Here is a 12,033-nt window from a genome sequence, read left to right as displayed (position 1 = left end):
AAACAAAACGTCCTCTTGATACTACTGATCCTGATGTTGAAGACCAAGGACTGTCCACGTCCATTGACTACTGGTCACGGTTTATTGTAACTGAGACCACTGACAACACTCCGTTAAAGCTGAACCCTTTTGCGGTATCAAAAGGCATACAGGGCACTGCAGGTGATGTTAGAAACGTTAGACGTTTATGAACAGGTTCTTTACTTGTTGAGTGCAGTAGGAGGCAACAGGCAACCAATCTCCTTTCAACAAAATCAGTGTCAGCCTTTCCTCACCGTACTCTTAACACTAGTAAGAGTATTGTGAGAGACCGTGATAGACTATTTGCTGATATGCTGGAAATTGACATTGCCGCTGAGATGAAGGACCAAGGTGTGTTATTTGTCAAACGTTTCACAACACGAAGAAACAACCAGATCCAACAAACCAACACCTATTTATTTTCATTTTCCACTCCCACGGCTCCAAAATCAATAAAGGCCGGCTACTGTCACATCAAAGTGGAAACTTTTATTCCTAATCCACTCAGATGTTTCAAGTGTCAAAAGTATGGTCATGGTGTAAATTCCTGCACATTGTCTGTTGTGTGTGCTCACTGCGGTGAGAGGACCCACACAACAGAAGATTGTGGCAGTAATTACAAGAAATGCACCAATTGTTTAGGCGACCATTCGTCTTTCTCAAAAGAGTGTCCGATTTGGAAGTACCAGATGGAAATAAACAAAATAAAATTTACTCAAAATATCAGCTTTGCCGAAGCGAAACAACTTGTTTAAAGATGTGACCCACAAGAAATATATGCTTCTAAAACAAAACTATCATCTGAACCATCCTCTAAGGCTTCTAAATCTTCTTCAGCTGCTCATACAAACTTGACTTGGATGCACACTGATTCCCCAGAGGTTTTTTTCACCCGTGATTTCCACTCAGACCGCTGGGCTACTTCCGCGCATGTCGCAAAGTCAAACAGGGCCAGCTTCGGATCATGATTTATCATCACAGCCACCTGTAAGGTCTCAATCTTTGTCAAATGTCCAACAAATTCCTAAAGGAAAAACTAAACCTATGCCTGATTCTTCAAAAAGCAAAGTGGCAGAGCCCCAAAAGGGTCTGAAAACAGAAATAAGCTTTATAACAAATACGGATCACTTGAGGACATGGATGTGTCCGAAAACGTCCAATCAAGGCCCACAGCTTGTCGCCCTCAAAAAAAGTGCGGGGTAGATCCCCAATCAACCCGCCCAAACGATAATCCATTCCAAAAATACTGTACAGTGGAACTGTAGAGGCCTAAGGACCACTTTCAACGAGTTACAGATACTTGTCCAGGATTTTGCACCATCCGCTTTCTGTCTCCAGGAAACCTATCTGAAGCAGACAGACACTTTTGATTTACGTCAGTTCATTGCATATAATTGTTTTTCACCTTCAGGTGATAGGGCCACTGGATGGTCTTCAATTCTTGTAAAGCAGGATGTTATCCATAGTCCTGTAACACTCACAACTAGTCTCCACGCTGTTGCATTGAGACGAACTCTTAACGTTACCATTACACTATGCTCTTTATATATTTCACCTTCTTCAGCTCTCCAGCAGTCTGATCTTCAAGCTCTCTGTGACCAGATTCCTAAACCTTGTATTTTAATGGGTGATCTCAATGGACATAACTCGATTTGGGGTGGTACAAATACAAACTCTAAAGGTAAAATACTGGAAGATTTTATAGCCAATAATGATTTGTGTATATACAATGATGATTCAAGCACTTATCTGCACCCTGCAACTGGCACCTACTCTTCTCTTGATCTGTCTCTTGCAGACCCTTCTCTGCTAAATGAATTTGAGCGGTCAGTCCACAATTACCTCTGTGGAAGTGACCACTTTCCAACTATCTTTTCAGCAATTAATCCATCTGATTCTCCATCTTATACAAGATGGAATTTTTCCAAGGCAGACTGGTCGTTATATAAAACGTTATGCACATCTAAGCTACGGCTGCAGTGTTTCAGTGTTGTAACTGATCCTATTCGGCTTTTTTCTGACACTTTAAATGAAATAGCTGATGAGTGTATACCAAGGTCTTCTACTGCTCCACGTGTACGGAAACCATGGTTCAATTCCGATTGTAGGCAAGCCAGAAAAGCGAGAAAAAAGACGGAAAATTATTTCCGCCATCATCCAACTGTCCACAACTTGAACAAGTTTAAAATCTTCAATGCGAAAGCTCGTCGTACATTCAAACAAAACAAACGGCAATCTTGGAGGCATTACGTTTCCAGGATTAATTCGCGCACGCCAGTGTCCAAGGTATGGAACATGGTTCAAAGAATTAAAGGTAAAGGTGCAAAATCTTCAGTTCACCATCTCAAAGATGGTGATAATTTAATTACTGACAAGTCTCATTTTGTAAATAAACTTGGCGAAACACTTGCCAAAAATTCTTCATCGGCATATTATATCCCTGAATTTCAGAAATATCAAAAACAACAGGAAAAGAAAAAAACTTAATTTTGAATCAAACAATGGTGAAGATTATAATGAAGTTTTCTCATTACATGGGCTATATACAGCTCTTGACCAGCAGGTGATGACAATATTCATTATCAGCTACTGAAACATTTGCCTAAACCATGTCTGATCACACTTTTAGATATATTTGACAAAATATGGACGTCTGGAAAATGTTTTCCTTCGTGGCGTAATGCCATTGTAGTTCCAATACCAAAACCTGGCAGGGATCATATAGATCCGTCGAATTACAGACCGATATCTCTCACTAGCTGTGTCTGTAAAACCATGGAACGTATGGTGAATAATAGATTAGTTTGGCATCTTGAAACCAATAGTTTTATCACAAATATTCAGTGTGGTTTCGGGAAAACACGCAGTACCATTGATCATTTGGTACGCTTAGAATCCTTCGTTAAAAACGCAATAGTAAATAAACAACATCCTGTATAAATTTTCTTTGATCTCGAGAAAGCATATGATACGACCTGGAAGCATGGCATTTTGAAGGATTTACATGACTTTGGGTTGAGAGGCCGTTTGCCTCTTTTTATATCAGAGTTTTTAGAAGACAGGTAATTTCAAGTCCGAGTGGGTTCTACTCTGTCTGATCATTAAAATCAGGATCAGGGTGTCCCTCAAGGTAGTATTTTGTCTGTCATTTTGTTTAGTATTAAGATCAACAGTTTATCCAAGGTTTTAAATGATTCAATTGATGGATCATTATTTGTGGATGATTTTAATATTTCTTGCCGTGGTAAAAATATGCACACTATTGAAACACAACTGCAGTTATGTTTAAACAAAATAGATAAATGGTGTCTTGAAAATGGCTTCAAATTTTCTAAATCCAAAACTAATTGCATACATTTTTGTAGAAAATATAAGCCGCATAAGGACTCTGAACTATCTTTAAATGGCACTCCCATCAAGGTTGTAAAGGAGGCCAAGTTCCTGGGTTTAATTTTCGATTCTCAGTTAACCTTCTTGCCACACATTAAATCCCTTAAAGCTAAAAGCTAAATGTCCGAAGGCACTAGATTTGTTAACGGTTGTTTCAAATTCCATGTGGGGAGGGGATCAAGTTACCCTCCTTCACTTACACAGATCATTGGTACGATCTAAACTTGATTATGTATTGCATATGGTGGAGCCTGTAAAAGCAGCCTTAAACTATTAGATTCTGTCCATCACCAAGGTCTAAGACTTTGTCTTGGATCTTTTAGAACCTCACCTGTTGCCAGTCTCTATGTTAAGGCTGATGAACCATCTCTTACACAACGCCGTATAAATTGTCTTTACAATACATTACTAAATTATATTCTAATAGATCTAACAGTGCCTATAACTGTGTGTTCAATCCACTTTATGAAAATTTGTACGACAAGAGGTCTTCTCTTGTTCCACCTCTAGGACACAGAATTAAACCCTTTCTTTCTTCGGCCGGCATTGAGCTGGAAACCATAGCTCCCTCCCGTCTTCTTTCTTCTCCTCCTTGACAAATGGTTAGGCCACAAGTTGACCTAACATTAACTTCATTTAAAACATCAGAAACTAATTAATTACAATATAAACAAGAATATAATCAACTAAAAACTAAATATAGCAATTATAAATCCTTATTTACAGATGGTTACAATGATGGTGGTGCAGTAGCTTGTGCCACTGTCAACTAGAATTCCAGATAACAGCTCTAATTTTACCGCAGAAGCAAACACCATATTAACTGATCTTAAATATATTCAAAGACATCCTAAACATAAACAGTACATAATCTGTTGAGACTCTCTTTCGTGCCTTCAGGCTATTGAAAACCTATCATGTAAACATCCACTTTTAATAGAAATTATTGAACTTTATAACTATCTTGAAACTGACCAATGCGACATCGTTTGTTGGTTACCCGGCCACGTTGGCATTTCTGGTAACACAATGGCCGATCTTGCTGCTAAGGCAGCACTCAACAAATCGGTGTCACCACTTCTGATTCCATACTCAGAGTATAAAGCTACCATTAGATCTTACATCCGTGATCTGATGCAGAAGAATTGGGGCACCCAAGTAGGTATCAATAAATTACATGCAATAAAACCATTTGTTGGTTACACCTACTTAGGTTGTCAATCCAGATTTGAAGAGGTCATTATACGACGATGTCGTATTGGCCACACTAGGTATACGTATGAATATCTTTTGAAACGTGAGGATCATCCGTTCTGCATCCCTTGTAATGAAATCATGACGGTCAAGCATGTCTTGCTTGACTGTGTTGAATATTCCATCACAAGGGACAATTATTTTAAATCAAGAACTATCAAGGACCTTTTTAGTAACGTACGTTCTCATTTAATTATTGCATTTTTAAAATAATTGAATTTATTGACTGACATGTAAATATATAAGTATTTTATGATTGGAAGTTGAATTAGCAGCTAAGATTGTTAGTGGCTGTATCCTCGAAAGGGGTTGAAGAACCGTAAAATTATTGTCCTCCTGAGAGGGTACGTAAGTCCCAAAACGGTTTAAGTCAGATTTAATCTTCCACTTTTTTAATCGTAGAATATGTGTCATTTTAATTTGTGGCTAATCTTGCATACAGTCACCAACAGCTGAGGGGATGGTGTAAATCCAGCCAGGGGCCATGCAGGTAGCAGAGGTACTGTAATTCCCCATGGTCCCTGGTATGGTGATCTACCCTCTGTTGTTGGCGATCTATGGCGTGTTTTTTTTATTGTACTGTCCAAATTAGTGATACTATCATTTTTTAAGTTTCCACGCTAGCTTTAATACTAACTGTGATAGTCTAGTGGTTTTACTGTCCTTCGTAGACAGGGTCTTCATAATATGCATATATATTCTTTTTGTCACGTATGTTCTCGTCATGATATGGCTGCAATATTGCCGATGTGACGTTAAATATTAAACTCACTCACTCACTCATCACTATATGGCTGGAATGTTTAAGTATTAACTCACTCGCAGGTGTAAAGCTTCGAGAATTTGTTATTAAAGGGGCACTGATGCGGAGCAATTTCCGTGGACTGGTTGTTCCTTTTGTTATTGTTTTTCTCCCGTGAGTACCCGGATGATATCCCAGAATTTGTGACTGGTTCGGTCCCTCTGTTGCGCAGCCCGTATGTGCATTTGAAAGTGTAATTATAGACAGATTAACTAAGGTGAAGTCATTTTTACATCTTTACAAATGTATTATGAAAACAAATGTAACACTTTGAAGGTTAATCATCTGACAGTGGTAGAAATGGTAAAAAACTATTAGGGCGGAAAAATAACGAATCTACGTCTTTACATTTTGTGTCATAACCCTAATTAGTTTATTATCACATTTGTATGATTTTGAAAGTTAATAAAAGAACACACGGTTATACTGGTTATACTTAGAGTATGTATATATGTATATGTATGTAAGTATGTATCTTACATGTAACATTGTATAGACTGCCAGTGTGATCCTTTTTACACACACCCTATGCGCGATCTAGTGTGTGTTTTCTGTCAGATAGATTCCGCTGAATGCTACAACAAATAACTTAAAACAAAATGCAAATAATGAATTTAAAATAGACTAATGTTATAGCAACAATGTCAGGCTACTACCTTGTTCAGGAATGTATCGATACCTATCTACATAAAAGAACGATATTCCATTCATCTGCAGCTGGTAAACAATCCTGCTCTATGTGGTTGTGTCTCACTGCAGTCTAATTTGCAAAAACGTGACCCATCGTTTCAGGTCTTTCACATTGGTGAAAACCTGATAAGCCTTTCATTAGTCACCCAAGGTAGCACACCTGGCAACTAATTGTATGATGTCCGCCATAGTTATCCAATAATTAGCAATCAATCAATCAATTCATTTTCATTTTTTTATACATATGTATTATTTGGTGAGTATCACCTGAGACCTCAAGTAAAGTTGTGATTCAATACATTTCTTTAAGTTCGGATTCGGACTGACACGACTCATTACCGTCTTTATATGTGTGATACTATTAGCTTATGCGCTGAAAAATCCTTTAAATGAACTACTGTCTCTATTCTAGATCTATGGAGAGATTATCGCTGTATCGTTTTGCAGCTTGTAGACACAGTGCATAAATTTGATTTCTTAATCATAATCAGTACAATGGTCCAGTATATGCAGAAACACTGATAGCACTTATAAACACTTTAGACAGAGTGAGTGAGTGAGTGAGTGAGTGAGTGAGTTAGTGAGTTTAGTTTTACGCCTCACTCAGCAATATTCCAGCTATATGGCGGCGGTCTGTAAATAATCGAGTCTGGACCAGACAATGCAGTGATCAACAACATGAGCTTCGATCTGCGCATGAACTGGGAACCGATGACATGTGTTAGTCGCCTCTTACCACAAGCATAGTCGCCTTTTATGGCAAGCATGGGTTGCTGAAGGCCTGTTCTACCCTAGGACCTTCACGGGTCTTTAGACAGACTTCAACGTATGTAAAGACAGATGAATACACATACTTAGTATTAATTTCCTGGTTATTGTTTATTTTGTAGTTTTCCATTAAACATGAAAGAAATGTTGTTGCGGATACAGCCACAATTTCACAATCGTGTATCTTTTAACAACCCAAAACGACAAATGCAGACACCGTTTTACAATCTATTCCACTATTTACCACACCGTGTCATGTTTTTGAAACGAAGACTTGAATTATACATGGGCATTTGGTTTTAAGATATTATGATCTCTGATACAACATTTGGTCTAAAGATATTGTGACATCTGATACAGTATTCGGTCTAAAGATATCATGAGATCTGATACAGCATTTGGTCTTAAGACATTATGATATCTGATACAGCATCTGGTCTTAAGGTATTGTGATATCTGATACAGCATTTAGTCTTAGGATATTGTGATATCTGATTCTCATGCTGGTTTGGATGGATACGTGGAACTTTAGGATCAAATATTTGTCTTGCGATAAATGTATTTTAAAGCGATTATAGTAAAGTTTACCATTTCACGTACTTTGTTTTCGTCAGATGTTTTATACTAACATGTTACCATGAATTGCGGCTTTGCTCATAAGCCTAACAGACTTGCCAAATACTATTAAGCACCCTATTCTCACCTTTAAATTTATTGACATAAATATAAACTTGTACACATTGTGAATGTTCCAATGACTGCTCATCGATTCATTTGACATTATACTGACTGGATATGGTAGAGTATTCAACGGATCCACCAAAGCAACACTACCGTTCAGTTTCCACGCCCGTTGCCAACGCTCAATGGCCGTCTTGCACACGTTGACTCGACGCTCACATCTAATGTATATACTTCCAACCAAAAATAAGGGAACAGATGAAATGACAGTGAATGTGAAATTGCTCTGAATGTTCACTAAATCAAATCTGGGCATGAAGTTCTATATCAGGTGTGTACACTATGTAGCACAACACATTCACGACACCTTGGTGGCATACTCTTGATTAATTTCCGGATGGTTGCCGTGGTATTGCCTGCCATTCCTCCTGAAGAGCTGTACCAAGCTGTATGTCCTCTCATCGGAGATAACCTGTGACAATTTGGTTACAATTAAAAATTCTTACCGATGATTCTAGCCAGTGGAGCGAAGACGAAACTCATATTTTCGTCAACGTATCGCTGACCAGTCAGGGTTCATTAACGATGACCAGATATGATCGCCTGTCATGTGTAACCCAGCCCCACACCATGACACTGCCACCCCCGTATCGATCATGGTCAATAATAGCTGTTCTGGCATACTGCTCACCGCTACGGCGCCAATGACGTTTTCTGCCATCTGTAAATCTGAGGCAAACCCTTGACTCATCTGAGAACCTGGTGTAACGCCAGTGGGGCAAAGCTCGCCCATGATGCTGTCTCGCCGAGGCCAATCTTTGGCGCCTATGGTGAGCTGCAAGGGTAAACCCCTTGAAAGGGCGCCTTGCTTTCAGACGGTTTAGATAGAGACGGTTTTTAATGGTTGAGTGAGACATTCGTCTCCCAGTGGGTGTGCGGAATCGATGGCAGGTGCTGATTTGAACCATTAATGTAGTAAGACGGTCCTGTCGTGAGGTCGTTGATCTTGGTCTACCAAGCCCAGGTCTCATTGCAACTCCACCTGTCTGACACAATGAATTAGTATAAGTGTTCACGTCACTCTCATTTCCCCGTAAGATCACATGTAAAAGACGTCATCAGATAATTAAAAACCGACCACTCTTTTACGACCTCCAATTTTAGGTTTACATACGTCCCCCTTTGATCAGAGGTTGGTTCCGTCCGAAATGTGTGTGTCATGGGTTGCACACGACTTACACTCGTGTTCAAAGTGTGGCCAACGGTTTCCACTTGAGTGTTCATTGACATTGCACGTGCATGCAAGGTGAAACAACGTTTAGGCAGAAGTGAATGTTGGTATACTGGGTGGTCATGTTACATACGTGCACTAGGTGGTCATTCTGTATTTGTGTACCGGATTATCGCTAAATGTAGGTGTATTTGGTGGTCATTCTATGTAAACTAGCTTTCAAGAGATACGCCCCCTAATATTTTTTTCCTGGTCTAAAACAAAACCTACACTAAATATGGTAACATTGCAAACATGTTTCATTGCAAAAAGCAATCATTCAGCAACAGTAGTTAACGGATAACAAGAAGAAAAAACGACGCAACTCGTGACCTAAGATTACATGAATGACACTGGGGTGCATTATCCAGCTTTCGATTACTAATGCAGTGTCGACTGGGAGCCTTTACAACTTTGTGGGCAGCAGATATTGTTCAGTGTCGGGTGTGACCACCCCTAGCACTGATGCAGGGATAAACCCGGTGTCGAACTATGTAGCTGGTTTTGTTGCTGCCAGTGTGGCACAGTCCTGATTCATCTCAATCTGGGACGTCGGTGTTGTCACATCAACGTATTTTTTTTCAATCGGCACAAAGACCGTGAATGCGGAGTCGTCTAGTGACAGTTTGCTTACTGGATGTCCCATACTGTTGACGCTTGTAAATGCTGGTCTTCATGTTTTCGGAGAGACCATCTGTCACAGACAGATATTCAAAACTATTAATTAAATCTAAAACAATTCAACTATAGAGGGTGATACAATATAGAAAAGGGCTATAGACCGCCAACAACTGAAGGTAGATCACCATATCAGGATTCATGGGGACTTACAGTACCTTTAAAGCCTGCATGGATCCTAGTTGGACTTACACCATCCCTTCAGCCGCTAGCGACTGTAGGAAAGTTTTAGCCAAATTTTGAAAGAACAAATATACTACGTTTGAAAACGGGTAAGCAAAACTTAAACTGTGAAAGTTTTGGGATCTCAAAATACGAAAGGCAAGTGCAAATGTTCACTTGGAATAAGCATGTGAGTTCGAGATATGTGTTTTTTCCTCTTTGAAAACAGATAAATTTACGGTCGTTCTTATTTTTTTTATTTTGGGGGTGTTTCTTTTGGCCGCTAGTTTAGGGGTACTGCGTTGTCACTGTATGCACTGTATGTAGATACGCCAGGTTGTCTCTGTTTTATAAATGTACGATACTGTCACTGGAGGTTGTTGTATTGATTTGTTGCGGTGTGTAGTTGTACTGGTTGTTGTATCCTTTAATAAATAATAAATAATAATAATAAATCCCCCAATCGTTATGATAATACATGATGTTTCTTTTTATCTTGTCGGACGTTGTAAGAAATATCAGCCGCTTTTGGAAGGAAAAATACCAATCAGCACAAAAAGGCTAAAAATATGTGAAGCTTGATAGAACGTAAAAGATAAAAGGATGCTCTTGTCCTTTAACCTATCTTTCCTTTTTATCAATGTAATTTGAGTGATTTCTTAGAAGTGAATACACAGAAGATTGTTTTACAAAGCTTTTAGAACAATCCTTTTAGATGGACATCATGAACTGGATAAAAAAAGAAAGATCATTGCGTACCAAAAGGTAAGTAAAATATGAACTGCGCAGATATTGTGCAAGCACACAAATTCTGAGTTGCCGGCTTCCCCTCTTTTTTTCTATTTGTTTTACATTAACTACTTAACGTTCACCCTGCAGTGTAGTCGGGTTTCCAGGAAAACTATTTCTCACGTTTCACGATCCTAATTTCCTATGTTGAGCGCCCCTTAAGACTCGGGTGTTGCAGGATCGTGATTTTAAGCCTCTAAATCTGAAGCAGGCACCACTGAAGTGTTTCTTAACATAGAGCAACCAGCACCAGTCAAATGGAAGAACGTTCGTAAATTGGAAGTTTGCCGTTCTTTCATGTCTATATGGACAAAAACATAGGTAAGAGACAGAGAGATCACTTTATTTATATAATGGTGGAGGTTTGTAGATGAGGAACATGCTGAAATCAGGATCGGCCGGTACTGTACACACTGAATCTGCACCCATTAGATTACATCCGTTTCTGCAATTCATGCATTTCCTCGGTATCGTTACTTTAAAGTTCTCCAAGCGATACATTCTGTTGCCTATTACCACAAAGACGAATTGACCAATCCACTGAGTAGAGAATTACTTTATGTCAAATGCCACCGGCTACTCCGCTTCAGATTGCAAGCTTTCAAATGACATTAATATTACATTCTGAGCGCGGACCGTCACGTCAACTCGATTTTAAGAAAGCATCTACGAATACATGCCGTCATGATCAAGCCTTTATTATGCCATTTCATGAAACACAATCTTTTCTATTAATCTTTGACCACAAGTGTGTCAGAACCAATGAGCTGGGCAACATGTAACTATTCGCTTGCAGCAAAAAGAGCAAGGAAGATGGTTCCTTACGGAGGATGTACCTTCGCAGTTATAATAGTTTACATCATGGCGGCCACTGCATCATTTGAAAGAAAGCCAGTCGGACCTGAAATGTGTAAACATCATTGTGTTCAATTCAACTGCTGCACATTTTGCTTGTTTCTGGAAGGAAGACTTGGCTGCATAGCTTCAATGTCAAAATATCCTCCGCAGACAAGGGGAGAAGTGGCAGTCTCTCTCACCTTCACCGAGGTATCGTATCTTACTGTGACGAACTACTGATGAGCACTTGCGGGTTAAGGGGGCAGAACTAGCGCCCAACAAGGCAATTCTAAATATCCTCATGTTTACACAACATTATTCATCCCTTTACATATTGAAAAGTGTATACAGAGGAAGCTGTATAAACCGACACTCATCGCGACTGAAGCAATAATCCAGTTTAGGCAACGTGCCTGATTGTAGAGCTGATGATAAACGTTCAAGCCACAGACTAGGCTGAGATTTTATGCTGGTGTTGACACCTTGCCGGATTGGACGGATGCCGGTTTGGACAGTTTCCACTGTAATTAAAGAGTGGATACCAGTAGTATTACCACTGATGATACACGGTTACATGGATTTGCCACTAGAATGTAGTCTTTAATCTCATTTACTTTCATTTAGACCCCATTCAATTTCTACAAGGAAACTGGTTCAGTTTGAATATATGAAAAAGCTGGAGTCACCAGAA

The sequence above is a fragment of the Haliotis asinina genome, chromosome 13 (assembly GCF_037392515.1).
Source record: "Haliotis asinina isolate JCU_RB_2024 chromosome 13, JCU_Hal_asi_v2, whole genome shotgun sequence".
Lineage (NCBI taxonomy): Eukaryota > Metazoa > Mollusca > Gastropoda > Lepetellida > Haliotidae > Haliotis > Haliotis asinina.
Note: the sequence above shows the minus strand (reverse complement) of the source record.